General features: G+C 40.5%; 1 protein-coding gene across 20 annotated transcripts in view; it reads right to left on the reverse strand.

The window, feature by feature from the left end:
- UIMC1 (ubiquitin interaction motif containing 1) overlaps window positions 1–20585 on the reverse strand; it is a 138586-nt gene extending 118001 nt beyond the window's left edge. For 11 of the 20 annotated variants that reach the window (XM_086410866.1, XM_086410847.1, XM_086410857.1 and 8 more), the window contains exon 1: window positions 20550–20585. The gene's annotated coding sequence lies outside the window, so the exon portion shown is untranslated. Of the gene's footprint in view, window positions 1–20355 lie in introns of all 20 variants that reach the window. The other 9 variants (XM_086410868.1, XM_086410849.1, XM_086410859.1 and 6 more) reach the window with 2 other exon arrangements.
- Between the last annotated feature and the right edge of the window lie 521 nt (window positions 20586–21106).

The following is a 21106-nucleotide window of genomic DNA, read 5'->3' on the forward strand; positions in this document are numbered from 1 at the left end:
TAACTCTCATAATGCAATAATAAAAAGACAAACCAATTTTTTAAATGAGCAAGATATGGACACAAAAGCAAATGCACTCATAGCCAATAAGCAAAACAAACAGAAAAAGATGCTCTGCATCATTAGTTATCAAAATAGAAATTAAAGCCACAATGACATAACACTACACATCCATTATAATGGTTACAATTAAAAATACTAAAAACACTAATGTGGGCAGAAATAAGGAATACATGGATCTCTCATACACTGCCAATGGAAATGTACAATGTTATAAGCCACTTTGGAAAACTATCTGGCAGTTTCTTAAAATTTAATGTATACGACTATACAGGCCAGTCATTCTGCTCACTACTATTTACTCAACAGAAACAAAAACATATCACCACATAAAGACTTGTAATGTTCACAGAAGCTTTTCATACAGTGTCAAGCACTAAGAAGTGAAGTTGCTCAGTCGTGTGCGACTCTGCGATTCCATGGACTGAAGCTCCTCCGTCCATGGAATTTTCCAGGCAAGAGTACAGGAGTGGGTTGCCATTTCCTTCTCCAGGGGATCTTCCAAACCCAGGGATTGAACCCAGGTCTCCCACGTTGCAGGCAGGCACTTTACCCTCTGAGCTACCAGGGAAGCCCACGAGATGACCCAAATGTCCAACAACAGATGAATAAACAAATTGTGATTTATTCATACAACAGAACATTACTCAGCAATAAAAAGGACACAGGCAAAAATACAAGTGAACCTCAAAATCATTTTGCTGAATGAAAAATTTCCCTGGTGGTCCAGTGGTTAAGACTCCACGCTCCCAAAGGAGGGGACCCGGGTTCAATCCCTGGTCAGAGAACTAGGTCCCACATCCTGCAACTAAGTTCAAACACAGCAAGTAAGACCCAGCACAGCCAAAGAAATAAGCCAGTCACAAAGAGTAAAGGTTGTATTATTCCATTTATATAAAATGTAACCTAACCTATAGTGACAAAAAGTAAATCACTGGTTACTAAGGTTCAGGAATGTAAGAAGAGAAGGACAGAAGAGAGCATGAGGAAGCTTTTGAGGGTGATGGGAACCTACTGTATCATGATTTTGGCAGCAGTTTCACAAGTGTATACAACTTGAAAATTTCATCAAATTATACGCTTCAAATAGATGCAGTTTATTACACATAAATCATTTTGCAATAAAATTGATAAGGAAAAAATAAAATGAGACACCACTATACATCCACTAGCATGGCTAAAATTTAAAAGACTAAAAAGATCAGGCATTGATAAGAATACAGGAGCAGCTAGAACTCTAATACATTGCTGTTAGGAATATAAAGTGGTACAACCACTCTGAAAAGACAGTTTGGCACTTTCTTAAAAAGTAAAACATACACCTACTATATGACCTAGCCATTTCAAGTATTCACCCAAAAGAAATAGTCACGTTCATAGTAACCCTATTCATAATAGACGAAATCTCTAAACAGCCCAAATAGCCACCAATAGGGGAATGGATAAACAAATTGTGGTCTATCCATACCATAGAAAACTACTTCACCAATTAAACTACATAAAACATTATGGTGAGCAAAGGAAGCAAGACACAAGTAAGTACATACTATATGATTCCATTTACAGGCATACCTCATTTTTTGCACTTTGCAGATACTGCATTTTTTTACAAACTGAATGTTTGTGGCAATCGTGTGTGGAGCAAGACTCCCAACAGCATTTTCCTCACTTTGTATCTCTGTGTCACATTTTGGTAATTCTTGCAACATTTCAAACTTTTTCTTTATATTTATCAAGGTGACCCACTTTCAATGATTTTTTTTCATTTTTCTTTTTCTTTTTTTTGATCAGTGATTTTTTTATGTTACTACTATAACTCAATGAAGATTCAGATGACAGCAATTTTTATCAAGTTTTCTTTTTCATTTTCATTATAGTCAATTTATAAATTTTGTTACTAATAGCTTCAAGTGTACAGCAAAATTAATCAGTTATACATATATCCACTCTTAAGATTCCTTTTCCATATAAGCCGTTACAGAGTATTGGGTAAAGTTCCCCGTTAATTAAATATATACATTATATGGATGTGAGAGTTGGACCATAAAGAAGGCTAAGAGCCAAAGAATTGATGCTTTTGAACTGTGGTGCTAGAGAAGACTCTTGAGAGTTCCTTGGACAGCAAGGAGATCAAACCAATCAATCCTAAAGGAAGTCAACCCATAATATTCACTGGAAGGACTGATACTGAAGCTGAAGCTCTAATACTCTGGCCACCTGATATAAAGAGCTCACTGGAAAAGACCCTGATGCTGGGAAAGATTGAGGGCAGAAAGAGAAGGGGACAACAGAGGATGAGATGGTTGAATGGCATCACCAATTGGTGATGGATCCAATGGACATGAGCTTGAGCAAACTCCAGATGATAGTGAAGGACAGAGAAGCCTGGTGTGCTGCAGTCCATGGGGTCGCAAAGAGTCAGACACGACTAAGCAATTGAACAACAACAAATTATTTTTTTAGACTCTGCAAGCTTAACAGACTACAGTAGAGTGTAAACATAACTTTTATATGCACTGGGAAACAAAAAAAATCACGTGACTCACTTTATTTTGATTTACTGCAGTTGTCTGGAACTGAACCACAGTATTTGAGGTATAACTGTGTTTGAAATTCTAGAAAAGACTAATAAATCAACAGTGGAAAAAAAAAAAAAACCCAGACAAGTAACTGCCTCAGGCCAGAATGGGGGAGGGAGAAAAATGGCTGGTAAAAGGCATAAAGGTACCTCTTGAAATAAGTGTGCTGTATCTTGATTAAGGAGGTGGTTACACAGGTAGATACTCTGACCAAAATTCAATCACAGATTTGATTCATCATCATCAAAATTCAATCATCATTCCCTCCAAAGAAATCCCATGACTACTTGTCATGACAATAAAGAGGTTAATAAATCTTTTCTCAAAAAGAAACTTAAAAAGCTGACAAATTTCAGCTTGGAAACTAACTGAATATAACAAAATTAAAAATATTTATTCATGAAAACTACTTAACTTTCAGTAAGAACACCATGAATCTCTGCAATTCATACCAAGAGCTTGATATGTCCCATATATTCCCCGCCCTTAGATTCACCAACCAAGGAAAGGAAGGACATGAATATCAACAATTTCACTTTCACAGCTGGTGGGGACTCACTAGGTAGGAACATTTTTAGTCTATCTTAGTGGCTAATACCCTGTGGTTGGGTCCTATATGAGGCAAGCAACAAACCAGAGAACGAATCAAAGATTTATCAGGAAATTCCAAGAAGACAGACAGCCATAAGAGGATTCATAAAGTCTCCAAATATCCCAGACTGATGAAAGGTTGTGTTCAGTTCAGTTCAGTTCAGTCGCTCAGTCGTGTCCAACTCTTTGCAACCCATGAATTGCAGCACGCCAGGCCTCCCTGTCCATCACCAACGCCCAGAGTTCACTCAGACTCACGTCCATCAAGTCGGTGATGCCATCCAGCCATCTCATCCTCTGTCGTCCCGTTCTCCTCCTGCCCCCAATCCCTCCCAGCATCAGAGTCTTTTCCAACGAGTCAACTCTTCGCATGAGGTGGCCAAACTACTGGAGTTTCAGCTTCAGCATCATTCCCTCCAAAGAAATCCCAGGGCTGATCTCCTTCAGAATGGACTGGTTGTGTACATACACGCAAACACCACAGCAGACCCAAGTGTCCTCCATAAACCTGGCAGCAGGACGCTGTGCATACACAGCAGAATCTGAGAGCCCCTGAGGACAGTAAACGCTGGGGCAAGCTTGAAAGCCAGTACTCAGGTTCCATCCCATGCAGAACTAAGACATCATCTTTGATTGTCTTTCACTCATTTTTCACATCCAATTAATCCTCATGCCTTACTGATTTCATCTCCTATATTTCTCTTTAACTTATCCATGTCTGTCCATTTCCAATTCAGTCACTCAGTTGTGTCTGACTCTTTGCGACCCCATGGACTGCAGCACACCAGGCTTCCCCGTTCATCACCAACTCCTGGAGCTTGCTCAAATTCATGTCCACAAGTCAGTGATGCCATCCAACCATCTCATCTTCTGTCGTCTCATCCTCCCACCTTTAATCTTTCCCAGCATCGGGGTCTTTTCCAATGAGTCAGCTCTTCACATCAGGTGGCCAAAGTACAGGAGCTTCAGCTTCAGCATCAGTCCTTCCAATGAATATTCAGGACTGATCTCCTTTAGGATGGACTGGTTGGATCTCCTTGCAGTCCAAGGGACTCTCAAGAGTCTTCTCCAACACCACAGTTCAAAAGTATCATTCTTTGGTGCTCAGCTTTCTTTATAGTCCAACTCTCACATCCATATATGACTCCTGGAAAAACCATAGCTTTGACTAAGCGGACCTTTATGGGCAAAGTAATGTCTCTGCTTTTTAATATGCTGTCTAGGTTTGTCATAGCTTTTCTTCTGAGAAAAAAAGCATCTTTTAATTTCATGGCTGTAATCACCATCTGCAGTGATTTTGGAGACCAAAAAGTACAGTCTCTCATTGTTTCCCCATCTATTTGCCATGAAGTGATGGAACCGGATACCATGGTCTTAGTTTTTTGAATGTTGAGTTTAAAGCCAACTTTTTCACTCTCCTCTTTCACTTTCATCAAGAGGTTCTTTAGTTCTTCTTCGCTTTCTGCCATAAGGGTGGTATCACCTGCATATCTGAGGTTATTGATATTTCTCCCAGCAATCTTGATTCTAGCTTGTGCTTCATCCAGCCCAGCATTTTGCATTAAGTACTCTGCATGTAAGTTAATTAAGCAGGGTAACAATATACAGTCTTTCCCAATATACATACTCAATATACATAACATACATAACTCAATATACATACATACATAACATATACATACTCCTTTCCCAATTTGGAACCAGTCTGTTGTTCCACGTCCAGTTCTAACTGTTGCTTCTTGACCTGAATACAAATTTCTCTGGAGGCAGGGAAGGTGGTCTGGTATTCTCATCTCTTTAAGGATTTTCCACAGTATGTTGTGATCCACACAGTCAAAGGCTTTGGTGTAGTCAATAAAGCAGAAGTAGATGTTTTTCTGGAACTCTCTTACTTTTTCAATGAGCCAATGGATGTTGGCAATTTGATCTCTGGTTCCTCTGCCTTTTCTAAATCCAACTTGAAAATCTGGAAGTTCATGGTCCATTTTCACTACAACCCTAGTTCCAAAGTACCAGCAACTTGCATGTGGACAATATCTTAACTAGGTCCCTTACTTTCACTCTTGCTCCACCCCCTGTCCAATTTGCTCTACAAATTGAAGCTTTCACCTTTTAAAACTGCAAATACTAAATTATTCCACAATTTAGGAATTCCTTGGCAGTCTAGTAGGGTTAGGACTCCACACTTTCACTGCTGAAGGGGAAGGTTCAATCCCTGGACAGGGAAATAAGGTCCCACAATCCACATGGCAAGGCCAAAACAAACAAAATAAAAAATATTCCACTATTTAAAACTTCATTATCTCACTGTTTCATATTTAAGACATTTTTCTCTTAATATGGTCTACATGGTATTCCCTGTATTATCTGACCTCCTGCCAGATTTCTCTTGCTCTAACCACTCCCTCAGTTCTTAAGCTACATCCATACTACTTTTCTGCCACAAAGCCTTCCCACACACTTCTTTTGCATGAAAGATTCCCTCCAACACTAGGTTCACCCAGTTTACTCCTTCTCATCCTTGAGATCTCAGCTGAACTACGATCTCAGAGAAGTCTTCCTTGACCGCCAAACTTGATCAAATCTCTTACTACATATGCTCAACACATCAGCTTTCCCTCAAAGTAATCACAGCTGTAACTATATATTTATGTTTGCGATTTTTTAAGGCAATACCTGTCTTTTCCAATAGATTTGTAGGTTTCAGACAGACAAGGATAGGTCTAGCTCTAGGACTTAGCACATTCTCTGTAAATAATAGATGATCATCAAATACTTATTAAATAAATCACTTATACAAAATTTAGAACAATTTAGTGGTGAAATTATACTTTTCTCTTTATCCAAACTTTCTAGTCTTAAAATTTTTAAATATTAAAAAAAAAAAAAACTAGCTGTGTTTTATAGTTTTCAGCTTGTAAGTCCTGTACATATTTTGTTAGATTTATGCCTAAATATTTGAGATGACTGGATGGCATCACCAACTCAATGGACCTGAGTTTGAGTTAACTCCGGGAGTTGGTGATAGACAGGGAGGCCTGGTGTGCTGCAGTCCATGGGGTTGCAAAGAGTCAGACACAACTGAGCGACTAAACTGAACTGAACTTCTCTTAGTAATTAATGAAACCAATCAAGATCTAAATCAGTGGAACATACATGCTCATTGATTGTAAGACTCAACATAATAATGCTGTCAATTCATCCCAAATTCATCTTAGTGCAGTCTCTCAGCCATGTCCAAGTCTTTGCAATCCCATGGACTACAGCCCACCAGGCTCCTCTGTCCGTAGAATTCTCCAGGCAAGAATACTGGAGTGGGTAGCCATTCCCTTCTCCAGGGGATCTTCCCAACCCAAGGATAGAACCCGGGTCTCCCACACTGCAGGCAGATTCTTCACCATCTAAGCCCCAATTCATCTTAGATTTAACATAATTCCTATAAAAATCCCTGCAGTATCTTTTTGTAGACTTAGACAAGTTTATTCTAAAATTTACGTGGAAAAGCACAGGCCCTAGAAAGACTTAAACAATCCTGACAAAAAGGAATAAAGTGAGAGGAATCACACTATTCCATATTAAGGGTTATTATATGAATACAGTAATCAAAATAGTGTGGAATTGGTAGAATAATAGACATATATCAATGAAGAAAAAAGAACTCGGAAACCATCACAACATACTCAAACCTAATTTAGTAGGGAAAGTCTTTTCAATAAATGGTGTTACAGCAAGTAGAAATCCATTGGCAAAAAGAAAAAAGAAAACCTCAAGCTAACACTTTATACAAAATCAACTCAAAATGAATCCATTAAAACCACGAGATAATACTATTGAATACACACCCATCAAAATGAATAAAATTTAAAAAGTCACACCACCAAAGTCAGGCAAATATTCAGGGAAACTGGATCACTCATACAAAGCTGGTGGGAATGTAAAATGGTACAACTCTGAAAAGAGTTCTGCAGTTTCTTAACTATCACATAACCCAATAACTGTACTCCTGGGTATTTATCCCAGAGAAACAAAATTTTATATTCACATGAAAAACCTTGTACACAAATGTCCACAGCAGCTTTATTTGTAATAGCAAATCGAGGAAACAGTTCAAAGTCCTTCAGTAGGTGAGTGGCTAAACAAACTAGTATATATATACTATGGAACATATTCCATATGTTCCATATGAAAAAGAAAAATGAATAACTTCCCTGGTGGTCCATGGAAGCTAAGACTCCATGCTTCCAATGGGAACTACTAGGTTGGTGCAAATGTAATTGCAGTTCTGCATTGCTGAATTTGCTGTTTGATATTGGAATACATTTTTAAATAAATGTAGTTATGTAAAACATCATTTTAATGCACATTTTTCACTTTAGTTTTTTTGCTAATGACATTATTACCTGCTGTTTATTTTAGACTGTTGAAATGATGTTAGACAAAAAGTAAATTTAAGCAACCTTCTTATTCGAGTTCAAAATGGGTCATAAAGCAGTGAAGACAACTCACAACATCAGCAACACTTTTGGCCCAGGAAATGCTAACAAACATACAGTGCAGTGGTGGTTCAAGAAGTCTTGCAAAGGAAATAAGAGCCTTGAGGATAAGGAGCACGGTGGCTGGCCCTCAGAAGTTGACAACGACCAGTTAAGAGGATCATCAAAGTTGATCCTCTTATAATTCCACAATAAACTGCTAAACAATTCAACCTCACAAATTGGAAAGGTGAAAAAGCTCGATAAGTGGGTGTCTTGTGAATTGACCACACATCAAAATATTATCATTTTAAAGTGTTGTCTTCTCTTATCCTGTGCAACAACAATGAATCATTTCTCGATCAGATTGCGACGAAAAGTGGATTTTATGCAACGACCAGCTCAGTGCCTGGATCAAGGAGCTCCAAAGCACCTCCCAAAGCCAAACTTGCACCAAAAAAGAGGTCATGGTCACTGTCTGGTGGTCTGCTGCCTGTCTAATCCACTACAGCTTTCTGAATCCTGGTGAAACCATTACATCTGAGAAGTATGCTCAGCAAATCGATGAGATGCACCGAAAACTTCAAGGCTTGCAGATGGCATTGGTCAACAGAATAGGCCCAATTCTTCTCCACAACAACGTCTCACCGCACTTCTCACAACCAACACTTCAAAAGTTGAACAAATTAGGCTACGAAATTTTGTGTCATCTGCCATATTCATCTGACCTCTCACCAACCAACGATCACTTCTGTAAGCTTCTCAACAACTTTTTGAAGGGAAAATGTTTCCATAACCAGCTGCTGCTGCCACTGCTAAATAACTTCAGTCGTGGCCGACTCTGTGTGACCCCATAGACGGAAGCCCACCAGGCTCCCCGGTCCCTGGGATTCTCCAGGCAAGAATACTGGAGTGGGTTCCCATTTCCTTCTCCAATGCATGAAAGTGAAAAGTGAAAGTTAAGTCACTCAGTTGTGTCCCACTCCCAGTGATCCCATGGACTGCAGCCTACCAGGCTCCGCCGTCCATGGGATTTTCCAGGCAAGAGTACTGGAGTGGGGTGCCATTGCCTTCTCCGCCATAACCAGCAGGAGGCAGAAAATGCTTTCCAAGAGTTCATCAAATCCCAAAGCAAGGATTTTTATGCTAAAGGAATAAAAAACTTATTTCTCATTGGTAAAAATGTGTTGACGGTAATGGTTTCTATTTTGATTAATAAAGATGTGTTTGAGCCTAGTTATAATGATGTAAAATTCACGATCTAAAACTGCACCTATTTTATATAAATTTATTTATTTTTAATTGAAGGATAATTATTTCACAGTATTGTGTTAGTTTCTGTCAAACATCAACATGAATCAGTCATAGGTACATATATCCCCTCCCTCTTGGACCTCCCTGCCACCTCCCTTCCCATCCCACCCCTTGAGAGGGTAACAGGCAGGAAGGCCAGGGGTCTCCAAATAGAGGAAATAGCCTGCAAGTGTCAGACATTTTTATCTCTCTTAAGCGGCAGGAGGAAACAAACTAGCAATATTTTTTCCTTCTCTATACAAATTTAACGGGAGGTTTCTCTTAAAATATTGTGTTGCCATAATGACACCCGGCTTCGCCTGAAGTTAGCTATTCTCGAGTCTAGAGATAACCAATGCCTTTTTCTTATGGAAATGTTTGTCTTAAGCTATGCTAATGTACTATGCCTTTACCCCAAACTCTGTCTCCAAGTCGGTTCTGCCTCTTGGCCCAGAACCTACTTGACAAACCAGTATGGATATTGTTCCCCTAATCTATGTAAATGAAACTATTTGTATGGTGGTCTGCCCTTCTTCAAGATTCAAGTTAATCATTTTATGGCCCAGGATAAACCATTTATCCCAAAATGCATCTTATGGGTGAGGGGCCTGGTGCCATTCTGAATTTTAAGACATTCCTTTCTTTCATTAACAGACTGCTAGTGACTATATAACATCCAGCTAAAGACTAGCAGGGGGGTACTCTTTCTGCCCCCTTCTGATGCCTATGTCAGAAGCTTTCTCTATCTCCTTTATACTTTAATAAAACTTTATTACACAAAAGCTCTGAGTGATCAAGCCTCGTCTCAGGCCCCGGATTGAATTCTTCTCCTCCGGGGGCCAAGAATCCTGGTGTATTCGCGTGATTCAACAACAACCTTTCACCCTCTAGGTTGTTACAGAGCCCCAGTTTTTCTCTGAGTTATACAGCAAATTCCTACTGGCTACCATATCTATTTTACACATGGTAATGTATGTTTCCATGTTACTCTCTCCATACAACCCATCCTCTCCTTCCTTCCCCCCTGCTCCATGTCCATAAGTCTATTCTCTATGTCTGTTGTCTCCACTGCTGGAGAGTGGAGACTTATCTCCACTCCTTCAAATAATTTCATCAGTACCATCTTTCTAGATTCCATTTATATGTATTAGTATACGATATCTGTTTTCCTCTTTCTGACTTACCTCACTCTGTATAATAAACTCTATGTTCATCCATCTCATTAGAACTGACTCAAATGTGATCCTTTTTATCACTAATAGTCCATTGTATATATGTATCACAGCTGCTTTATCCATTCATCTATCAGTGGACATCTAGGTTGCCTCCACGTCCTAGCTATTGCAGGCAATGAACATTGGGGTACATGTGTCTTTTTCAACTTTGGTTTCCTCAGGGTATATGCCTAGTAGTGGGATTACTGAGTCATACGCTAGTTTTATTCCTAGTTTTTTAAGGAATCTCCATACTGTCTTTCTTTGTGGCTGTATCAATTTACATTCCTACCAACAGTGCAAGAGAGTTCCCTTTTCTCCACACTCTCTCCAGAATTTATTGTTTGTAGACTTTTTGATGATAGCCATTCTGACCAGTGTGAAGTGATATCTCACTGTAGTTTTGACTTGCATCTCTCTAATAATGAGTGATAGAGAGCATCTTTTATCTGTGTTTATTAGCCATCTGTATGTCTTTGGAGGGAGAAAGAAATAGCAACCCACTCCAGTATTCTTGCCTAGAGAATCCTGTGGACAGAGGAGCCTGGTGGGCTGCCGTCCACAGGGTTGCACAGAGTCGGACACGACTGAAGCAACTTTGCATGCATGCATGCGTGGGAGAAGGAAACGGCAACCCACTCCAGTATTCTTGCCTGGAGAATTCCAGGGACAGAGGAGCCTGGTGGGCTGCCGTCTATGGGGTAGCACAGAGTTGGACACAACTGAAGCGACTTAGCAGCAGCAGCATGTCTTTGGAGATATGTCTGCTTAGGTCTTTTTCCCACTTTTTGATTGGGTTGTGAAACCACAATTACTTTTTCACCATCTTAATAGATACTACATGCTGCAACTAAGAGTTCACATGTCACAATAAAGATCGAAGATCCCACATGCAACAACTAAGACCCAGCACAGCCAAAAAGGCAAACAAGTTAAAAAGAAAGAAAAAGAATGAACTACTGATACATGCAACAACTTGGTTGACTCTTAAGGGAATTGTGTTGAGCAAAAAAAGTCCATCCTAAAAGACTGAAGGCAAAAGGAGAAGGGGGTAACAGAGGATAAGATGGTTAGATAGCATCATTAACTCAATGGATGTAAATTTGAGCAAACTCCAGGAGATAGTGGAGGATAAGGAAGCTTGGCATGCTCCAGTTTATGGGGTCATAGTCAGACATGACTTACTGACTGAACAACAAAAATGTTATACAGGGCTTCCCTTGTGGTCCAGGAGTTAAGAATCCACCTTGCAATGTGAGGGACACCAGTTGGATTCTTGGTCCAGGAAGATCCCACATGCTGCACAGCAACTAAGCCTGTGTGCCACAACTACTGAGCCAGCCCTCTAGAACCCATATGCTGCAACTACTGAAGCCGGAGCACCTAGAGCCTGTGCTCCAGAATAAGAGAAGCCGCCTCAGTGAGAAGTCCACACGCGACAATGAAGAGTAGCCCCTGCTCACCACAACTAGAGAAAGCCTGCATGCAACAACAAAGACCCTACCACAGCCAAAAAATGAAATAAATAAATATATAAATCTTTTTTATTTTCTATATTATTCCATTTATAAAAATGAGTGAAATGACAAAATTTTAGAAAACAAGCATATTGTTGTCAAGGGTTAGGGACAGAAGAGGGCAGGAAGGACATGGGTTTGGTTAGAAAAGGGGTTCCTGTGGTGTTGGAACTGTTTAATTTCTCGATTGTTATGGATAATACAGGAACTTACACACAAATGATAAAATTGTAGTAGTTAACACACATACACAGAAACGCATAAATGAATATAAGTAAAATGGGGGAAATCTATCAGTGGGTTATACCAATGTCAGTATCAAGGTTGTGTTATTAAAGGATAATTTGGAATTCCAGTTCAAGATGGTGATGTTGCAGAATCTTGAACTCGCTTCCTCCCACAAATCTACAGCTATATACAGAACAATTTCCTGCAGGGAAGAAATAAAAAATTATACATATACACACATAACCCCATAGCTGAGCAAATCCTACACATCAGACAAACAAGAGAAAATTGACTTCAAAGTAAATCCCACACCCTCATGTAGTGACCCACAATCAGGAAGGAACTCAAAATCCCAATCTTCTCCCTGAGGAGTGAAGGGTTTGAACCCTGTATCTGGCAGCCCAACTTTTAAGACGCACCTGAGAGATGACCCCCAATACATCCAACTTTAAACCTGACAGCACTTGCATTCATGAAACCCACAAGGCTACAGTAAACTGAGAAACAGTTCTCAAAGGGCTCACACACACAGAAAACCACCAAGAGCCCAGCACAGAAGCCAACTGAAAAACACCCAAACTTTCTGTGAAAAATGTTTATTTGCTTATCATAAAGAACTGGCCTGACGAGCAGGCATCTAACTTAACACACATCTAAGCACCTGCTGAAATATTATTCAGAGACAAAGGCTGGTGGGTGACATCTTTGCACTCTTCCTCCGATTTGCTCCAGCTTGTCAGTATCTCGCAGAATAGAGCTTGTACCCTCATCTGATGCCTTGATTTTTGCAGTTGCCACCAGAAGACACTTCTAGATTGCCAAATTCTAGTGGTCAACAAGGCTTACGTTCAGAATCCCACAGGACTGTAGCTATCTGCATATTTTTTTAACATTTATTTGGCTGTGTCAGTTCTTAGTTATGGCACATGGGATCTTCACTGCAACATATAGGATCTTTCGTTGTGGTGTGCAGGTTCTTCATTGAGACACATGGACTTCTCTCTAGTTGTAGCAGGGGCTTCTCTTGTTTTAATGCAGAGGCTCAGTAGTTGTGGTACACAGGCTTAGTTGTCCTGCAGCATATGAGATCTTGGTTCCCTGACCAAGGATCAAATCAATGTCCCCTACATTGGAAGTCAGATTCTTAACCACTGGACCACCAGGGAAGTCCCTATCTGCATAATTTAAAGGCAGCTGCCTAAGAGTCTGGCTTCCAATCAGCCTTTATCTAGGAGCAGAGTTCTTCCACTTTGGGATACTGACAGGTCTTGGCACATCTTAAACTACTGGGGGCCAGTGAAAATAAAGTAGGCTGCTTGGACATTCACAAAGGTTTGAGAGACAACCAAGAGCTAAGGCAAAGTTGAATGATAAGATTCATCCCCTACACAGGGTCACTCTTTCAAAACTAAACAGTGGCTATTTCATCTAATGCATAACCAACTAATGCATATCTAACCAACACAGAGTCAGGGAAAATGAAAAAACAGACAAATATGTTTCAGGTGAAAGAACAAGGTAACACCTCAAAAAAAGACCTTAATGAAACAGAGATAAGTGATTTAACCTGATGAAAGTACAAAAGAATGGTTATAAAGATATCCACCAGGCTCAAGAGAAAAATGGAGGGACAAAGTGAGAATCTCAAAACAGAGGCAGAAAATAAAAGGAAGCACCAAATAGAAGTCACAGAGCTGAAGAATACAATGACTGAAATGGAAAATATAACGTGAAGGTTCAACAGCAGACCAGATGAAGCAAGAAAAAAAAAGGATCACTGCACTTAACGACAGGGCACTGGAACTCACCCAATCACAACAGCAAACAGAAAGAAAAAGAGTGAAGACAGCCTAGGAAACAAATGTTGTTGTTCAGTCGTTGTGTTCAACTCTTTGAGAATCTATGGACTGCAACATGCCAGGCTTTCCTGTCCTTTACTATCTTCCAGAGTTTGCTCAAACTCACATCCATTGAGTCGATGATGCCACTCAACCATCTCATCCTGTCACCCTCTTCTCTTCCTGCCCTCAATCTTTCCCAGCATCAAAGTCTTTTCCAAAGAGTAGGCTCTTTGCATCAGGCAGCAAAAATATTGGAGCTTCAATTTCAGCATCAGTCCTTCCAATGAATAACCAGGATTAATTTCCTTTAGGATTGACTGGTTTGATATCCTTGCTGTGGGTATCAAGAGTCTTCTCCAGCACCACAATTCAAAAGCATCAGTTCTTCAGTGTTCAGCCTTCTTTATGGTCCAACTCTCACATCCATATATGACTACTGGAAAAACCAATGCTTTGACTAGACGGACTTTTGTCAGCAAAGTGATATCTCTGCTTTTTAATACACTGTCTAGATTTGTCACAGCTTTTCTTCTATGGAGCAAGCGTCTTTTAATTTTGTGGCTGCAGTCACCGTCTGTAGTGTTTTGGGAGGCCAAGAAAATAAAATCTGTCATTGTTTCCACTTTTTCCCCATCTAATTGCTATGAAGTGATGGGACCAGATACCATGGTCTTAGTCTTTTGAATGTTGAGTTTTAAGCCAGCTTTTCACTCTCCTCTTTCACTCTCATCAAAAGGCTCTTTAGTTCCTCTCCACTTTCTGCCATTAGAGTAGTAGTATCTGCATATCTGAGGTTATTGATATTTCTCCCAGAAATCTTGATTCCAGCTTGTGATTCATCCAGCCCAACATTTCACATGGTGTACTCTGCATAGAAGTTAAATAAAAAGGGTGACAATATACAGTCTTGATGTACTCCTCTCTAAATTTTGAACCAGTCTGTTGTTCTATGTCCAGTTCTAACTGTTGCTTCTTGACCCGCATACAGGTTTCGCAGGAGGCAGGAAGGTAATCTGGTATTCCCATCTCTTTAAGAATTTTCCACAGTTTGTTGCAATCCACATAAAGGCTTTAACATAGTCAACGAAGCAGAAGTAGATGTTTTTCTGGAATTCTCTTGCTTTCTCTATGATACAGCGGGTATCCCTGGAAGTTCTCAGCTCCCGTACTGTTAAAGCCTAGCTTGAAGAATTTTGAGCATTACCTTGCTAGCATGTGAAATAAGCACAACTCTACAGCAGTTTGAACATACTTTGGCATGGCTTTCTTTGGGATTGGAATGAAAACTTTTCCAGGACTGTGGCCATTGCTTAGTTTTCCAAATTTGCTGGTATAAGGAGTGTAGCATTTTAACAGCATCACCTTTTAGGATTTGAAACAGCTGAGCTGGAATTCCATCACCTCCACTAGCTCAGACAATCGGAGGAGGCACTGGCAACCCACTCCAGAACTCTTGCCTGGAAAATCCCATGGACGGAGGAGCCTGGTAGGCTGCAGTCCATGGAGTTGCTGGGAGTCAGACACGACTGAGTGACTTCACTTTCGCGCATTGGAGAAGGAAATGGCAACCCACTCCAGTATTCTTGCCTGGAGAATCCCAGGGACGGGGGAGCCTGGTGGTCTGCCGTCTATGGGGTCGCACAGTGTCAGGCACGACTGAAGCAACTTAGCAGTGCTCACTTCGGCAGCACATATACTGAAGTGACTTAGCAGCAGCAGCAGCAGCTCAGACAATACTAACATGGCAATACTTCCCAAATTGACATACACAGTCAGTGCAATCCCTAATAAAATCCTAGTTGATTTTTTTGGTGAAAACTGACAAGTTGATCCTAAAATTGGCACGGAAATTCAAAATAATAATTGAAACAAAACTATCTTGGGAAAAAAAAGTTGATGGACTAACACATTCTGATTTCAAAATCTAGTACAAAGGTACAGTAATCAAGACAGTGTGGCACTGGAGCTAAGAATGAATGCACAAATCAATGGAACAGAACTGACAGTCTGGAAATATATGGTCATGTTTACAGTCAACTTATTTTCAACAAGAGTGCCAAGACCATTCAATAGGGAAAAGAATCATCTTTCTAATATATGGTGCTGGAAAAACTGTACAGTCGGATGCAAAAGAATGAAATTGATCCCTACCCTCACACCATACAAAAATTAACTCAAAACAGATCAAATACTTAAATGTAGAAGCCAGAATTATAAAACTCATAGAAGAAAACAGACAAATTTTTACAAGCTTGAATTCAATAATGGTTTCTTATATATGACATCAAAAGCACAAGCAACAAAAGAAAAACTAGATAAACTGGACACCAAAAATCAAGAAATTCTGTGCTTCAAAGACACTATCAAGAAAGCAAAGGGACAGTCCACAGAACTGGAGACAATTCTTACAAATCACATATATGTTAAGGAGTTGTACTTAGAATATATATACATAGATAGTCTTATAACTCAAAAATAAAACAGCAAATAACCCAATAAAAATTAGTCACAGAATCTAAGTACACATTTCTTTAATGATTATTTACAGACAGCAAATAAATGGGTAAAAAGATGCTCAACATGATTAGCCATTAGGGAAATGCAAATCAAAATCACAATGAGATACCACTTTACACCCAGCAGAATGGGTGTATAATCAAAAAGATAAACAGTGACAAGTGTAGGCCAGGATGTGGAGAAATTAAACCTGCATACACTACTGATAGATATGTAAAACAGAGAAGACTCTCTGGAAAACAGTCTAGCAGCTCCTCAAAATGTTGAAATTAGAATTACCATGCAACCCAGCAATTCCACTCCTACATAAACAGCCGAAAGAAATTACAGTTTATGTCCACACAAAAACCTGTACGTAAATATTCACAAAGCAGCATTACTCATGACAGCCCCAAAATGGAAACCACCCAAATATCCATCAACAGATGAAGGAATAAATAAAATGTATATCAGATCCATACAATGGAAAATTATCCAGCAATAAAAAGAAATGAAGCACTGATACATGCAACAACACAGATGAAGTTTGAAAACATTATGATAAGTAAAAAGAAGTCAGAAGGACCACATACTGTCTGATTCCATTTACATGAAATACCCATACCGGTAAATCTAAACAGACAGACAGTAGATCAGTGATTGCTTACAGCTCAGGGGGATTGGTACTGATGAATTAGGGGTGTGGAATTTCTCTTTAGGGTGAAGAAATGTTCTAAAATTGATTGTTGTGATGGTTATACAACTGTGAAAATACTAAAAGCCACTGAATTGTACATTTTAGTGGGTAAATTTTATGGTATATGAATTATATCTCAATAAAGCTGTTTAAAAAAATTAAGTTATGGTGATCAAGTCAGAATACTAGTTACCTTTGGATTTAGTTACCTTTGGAGGGTACTAAATGAAAAGGGGCACAGGGGATCCTTTTGAGGTGTCAGAAATGTTTCATATCTTGATTTGGGTGGCAGTTACATGGATGTACATATTGAGCTATACAATTAAGATTGGTTCACTTCACTATATGCAAACAATACTTTTTTAATAATAAATGTGACTGAATGACTATTTTACTTAATCCTTATAAAAACCTAAGAAGTAAATATAATTATTATGAGGAAACATAGGTTCAAAACACTAACCTACCCAAAGTCACAAGGCAGGCACTTGCATTTCTATCTCTCAACTCTAAATCCTAACTCCAATATTCCATGACTTAATCTTTGGATTTCTGATGTAAGGTATGACATATAAATATTAGATGAATTGGTGGCACTAGTGGTAAAGAACCCGCCTGCCAATGCAGGAGATTTAAGAGACACGAGTTCGATCCCTGGGTCAGGAAGATCCCCTGGAGGAGGAAATAGCAACCCACTCCAGTATCCTTACCTGGAGAATCCCATGGACAGAGGAGCCTGGTGAGTTCCAGTCCATAGGATCGCAAAGAGTCAGACACAAATGAAGTGACTTAGCATACTTTATGCTATATATTTAAATTATAAAATATAATTCAATAAAATGTTTAAATTATATATATTTAACTTATTGAATGCTATATAAGGGCACAAAAGGCTAAATTACAGGTCAAAGGAAACTATTGCTATATGGAGAATAGTAAGACTTGAGGTGATACTTGAATCTAAGAGAACAGCTTGAACAGGACTTGGAAGTAGGGATAAGTATGGGGTCAGACAGGAGGAATCATAGTGCCCTAGGAAAACATCTTGTTAGATTTGAACATATTGGTTTCAATAATTAAATGTACAGGAAACACATCTTTTCCTGTACATTTAATTACTGAAACCAATATGTTCAAATCTGATAGCAATGGTGCTACACCATCAAATACATCTAATTTCTTAAAGACATGTAAAGAAATAAAAACTGTTCTCCTTAGCACAGAACCATCTACAGGCTCAAAGTGTGTTTTCAAAGAATCATAGTAAATAAGGGATCAATAAGCATTAAGTTAGAGGCAGCCCACAGCCAGATTCCAAAATTCCAGTGCTTCATGACATTTAGCCACACTATTTCCATGGAAATTCTAAGAGTAAAAAAGGTCCTGTGCATGTGTGCTAAGTTGCTTCAGTTGTGTCTAACTCTTTACAACCCCATGGACTATAACCTGACAGACTCTTCTGTCCATGGGATTCTCCAGGCAAGAATACTGGAGTGGGTTGCCATTTCCTCCTCTAAGGGATCTTCCCCACCCAGGGATTGAACCCGTGTCTTCTGCGGCTCCTGAACTGCAGGCGGATTCTTTACCGCTGAGCCACCAGGGAAGTCCCTAAAGAAGTCACTGTTCAGCTAATTTAAACAAGCAATCTAACATAATTCAACTCCTATTTAAGTTGCCATCTTTCAAAATGAAGAAAAAAAAAAATCACTAAAATAATGGCTTATCTTCAATTACTTGAATAGAGGCTACAGAAGGAATTATCACTAAGTGTCTACAAAGAAGAAATAGAGTCTAGATACCAACACTCTCTTCTCAATCGTAACAGAAACAAAACGTCTCTAAAAGAATGCAAAGGCAGGAAAGGTGACCCAAAAATGAGACTCGTTACATTACAGTTGGTAGTGTCCTTGAAAATCTCCAATTTGTAAGATATTATTTGTCATTTTTGTTCAACACATCCATCATCTTGATCTATGCAAAGAACAATCACTGACAAGAAAATTTAAAATCTTGACATTCTACCTACCAAACCTGTCAAAATTGCTCTGAAAGCCTGGAGGCACTGGGACCTTAACCGTACTCTCTGATTGATTGACTCTTACTTCTAAATAAGCTACTATTCAAGAAATCTGGTACCAAACTCTTCATCAACTGATCACATGAGCTTTACTGTTTCTCCAATTTAAAAAAAAGTAAATGCACACCTACACACACACACTGATGCTCTATATGCCTACACACACACACACCCCGATGCTCTATTTCCCAGTTTATACTCAGCCTCAGTTTAAGACAAGTGTGTAAAAACAGAATCCAAACACAATGAGTAACAGTTATTTACTGGGTCCCGGGGAGGCCTGGCGTGCTGCAATTCATGGGGTTGCAAAGAGTCGGACACGACTGAGCCACTGAACTGAACTGGATACTATTTTAGGTACCTCAAATGCATTATAGAGGTTATTCCTCCCCAAAACTCTATGTGCTAGGTTTCATGATTTTAGGACACTTTTATCATGATTTTTACACGTTAGGAAACTCAAAATCAAACATCTGGTAATTTCTTAAATTCAAAATGGGAATGCTGATAATTGAAGCACAATGTATCTGATTTCAAAAAGACATTTTTTACTTCAACTAAAAGGCACTATCTTTGACAGGAAAAAATAAAGACAGTAGACTTTCACTTATTCATATTCAGTGACTATATACAAGAACACTGGAGTCACGCTGGCTGGATTCAAAACCAGCTCAACCGCGTACACCATGTGTGTCTTTGATCCTCAGTTATCTAACACATAAGTTAAAGACGGTAAGAGTACCTATGGCGTAAGACTGTCGTGAACGTTCAACAAATGTGTATGTGTACGAGGCTTGAAACACTGTCTATCATCCTACAGAACGGAAACATACTACTTCTGTGCCAGGGGGAAGTGGTACACGACGATCAGGATTCCCAAGGAAAATCTTAATTTCTGGGCAAAATAACCTAGACCACTAACCAACAGAAAACAGTAGCCTGGAGGAGATAGGGAGTGTGAAGAGAAAGTGGGTGGGGGACCCAGTCGACCTGACTCCGAGAGGTCCCGGCTGTGAGGCCCCACGAAAGAAGGCGGCATAGACGGAGCCCCCTCCCTGGGTGCTCAGCGTGAGGAAGACGCCTTCGGGGGTGGGCGGGGACCGGAGCCGGTGGCAGGAGACCCAGAAGGGCCGAAAGGGACCCGAGGAGGATGAAGGCCGCACCCTCGGTTTGAGGGGAGCGGGCCCGGCAGTCGAGGGAGGAAGACCATCCGGGGTCCCCAGAGGCCCCACCGGCGTCCCGAGGCGCCCAGTATCCTGAGGGGCCATCCTCGGTGTCCTAACGGCCTACCCTGGCGTCCCGAAGGGCCGTCCTGTCAGCAGGCGCCCACCTTGGCGTCCGAAGAGACCCGCCTCAGCATCGAGAGGGTCCTAACCCCAAGTCAGAGGCTCCGCTCGGGAGAAGAGTGGGCCGCGCCCCCACTGAGGGAGAAGAGGAGGCTGGAAGAAGGCGGCTGGAGGTGTGCCGAAGCGGCTGGTACTCACCGACCGTCCGCGCCGCGCGGATGAGCCCCTCCTCTCAAGTCCTGTTGGTCGCGAGCGGCCGCAGCAAGTCAGGAATCTGAGGCGTGCGAGAGCGCGCGAACCTGAAACACCGCGGGGTTGCGACGGGCTCTCGGGGCGGGCGCATGCGCGGGCGTCCAAGGACGGAACCAACCCGTACTGAGCGGGGGAGGCTGCCACAGGACATACCAACTGTGTGAGGTGGGGGGTCGCCATCAACGGGAGGCAGATTTCATCTCCAAGAGTCGACTGGGCACCTCCCAGTGGTCTCGCAGTTTGTTCGTTTGCTTTACCATTTGCTAGTACTTTGAGGGAAACCAAAGAGCAGTAGTAACAGAGTCCGCGAAACCCTACCGTGGAACCTTAAGTCTTCTCTGCCACATCAAGCGTCGTCTGGCCCTGTTTTTGCGTGTAACTTAAGTTACACTGAAATTATCTGTTCATAAGATAATGAAAACAATCTCCGGATGGTAAATGTTATTAAAGTCTGACCATTTCAGGAGAAGAACGGACTCTGGGAAGTGGAGACTCAAAGATGC

Source organism: Bos grunniens, chromosome 7 (assembly GCF_055505025.1).
Source record: "Bos grunniens cultivar Pamir isolate PY7600 chromosome 7, Bosgru_T2T1.0, whole genome shotgun sequence".
NCBI lineage: Eukaryota > Metazoa > Chordata > Mammalia > Artiodactyla > Bovidae > Bos > Bos grunniens.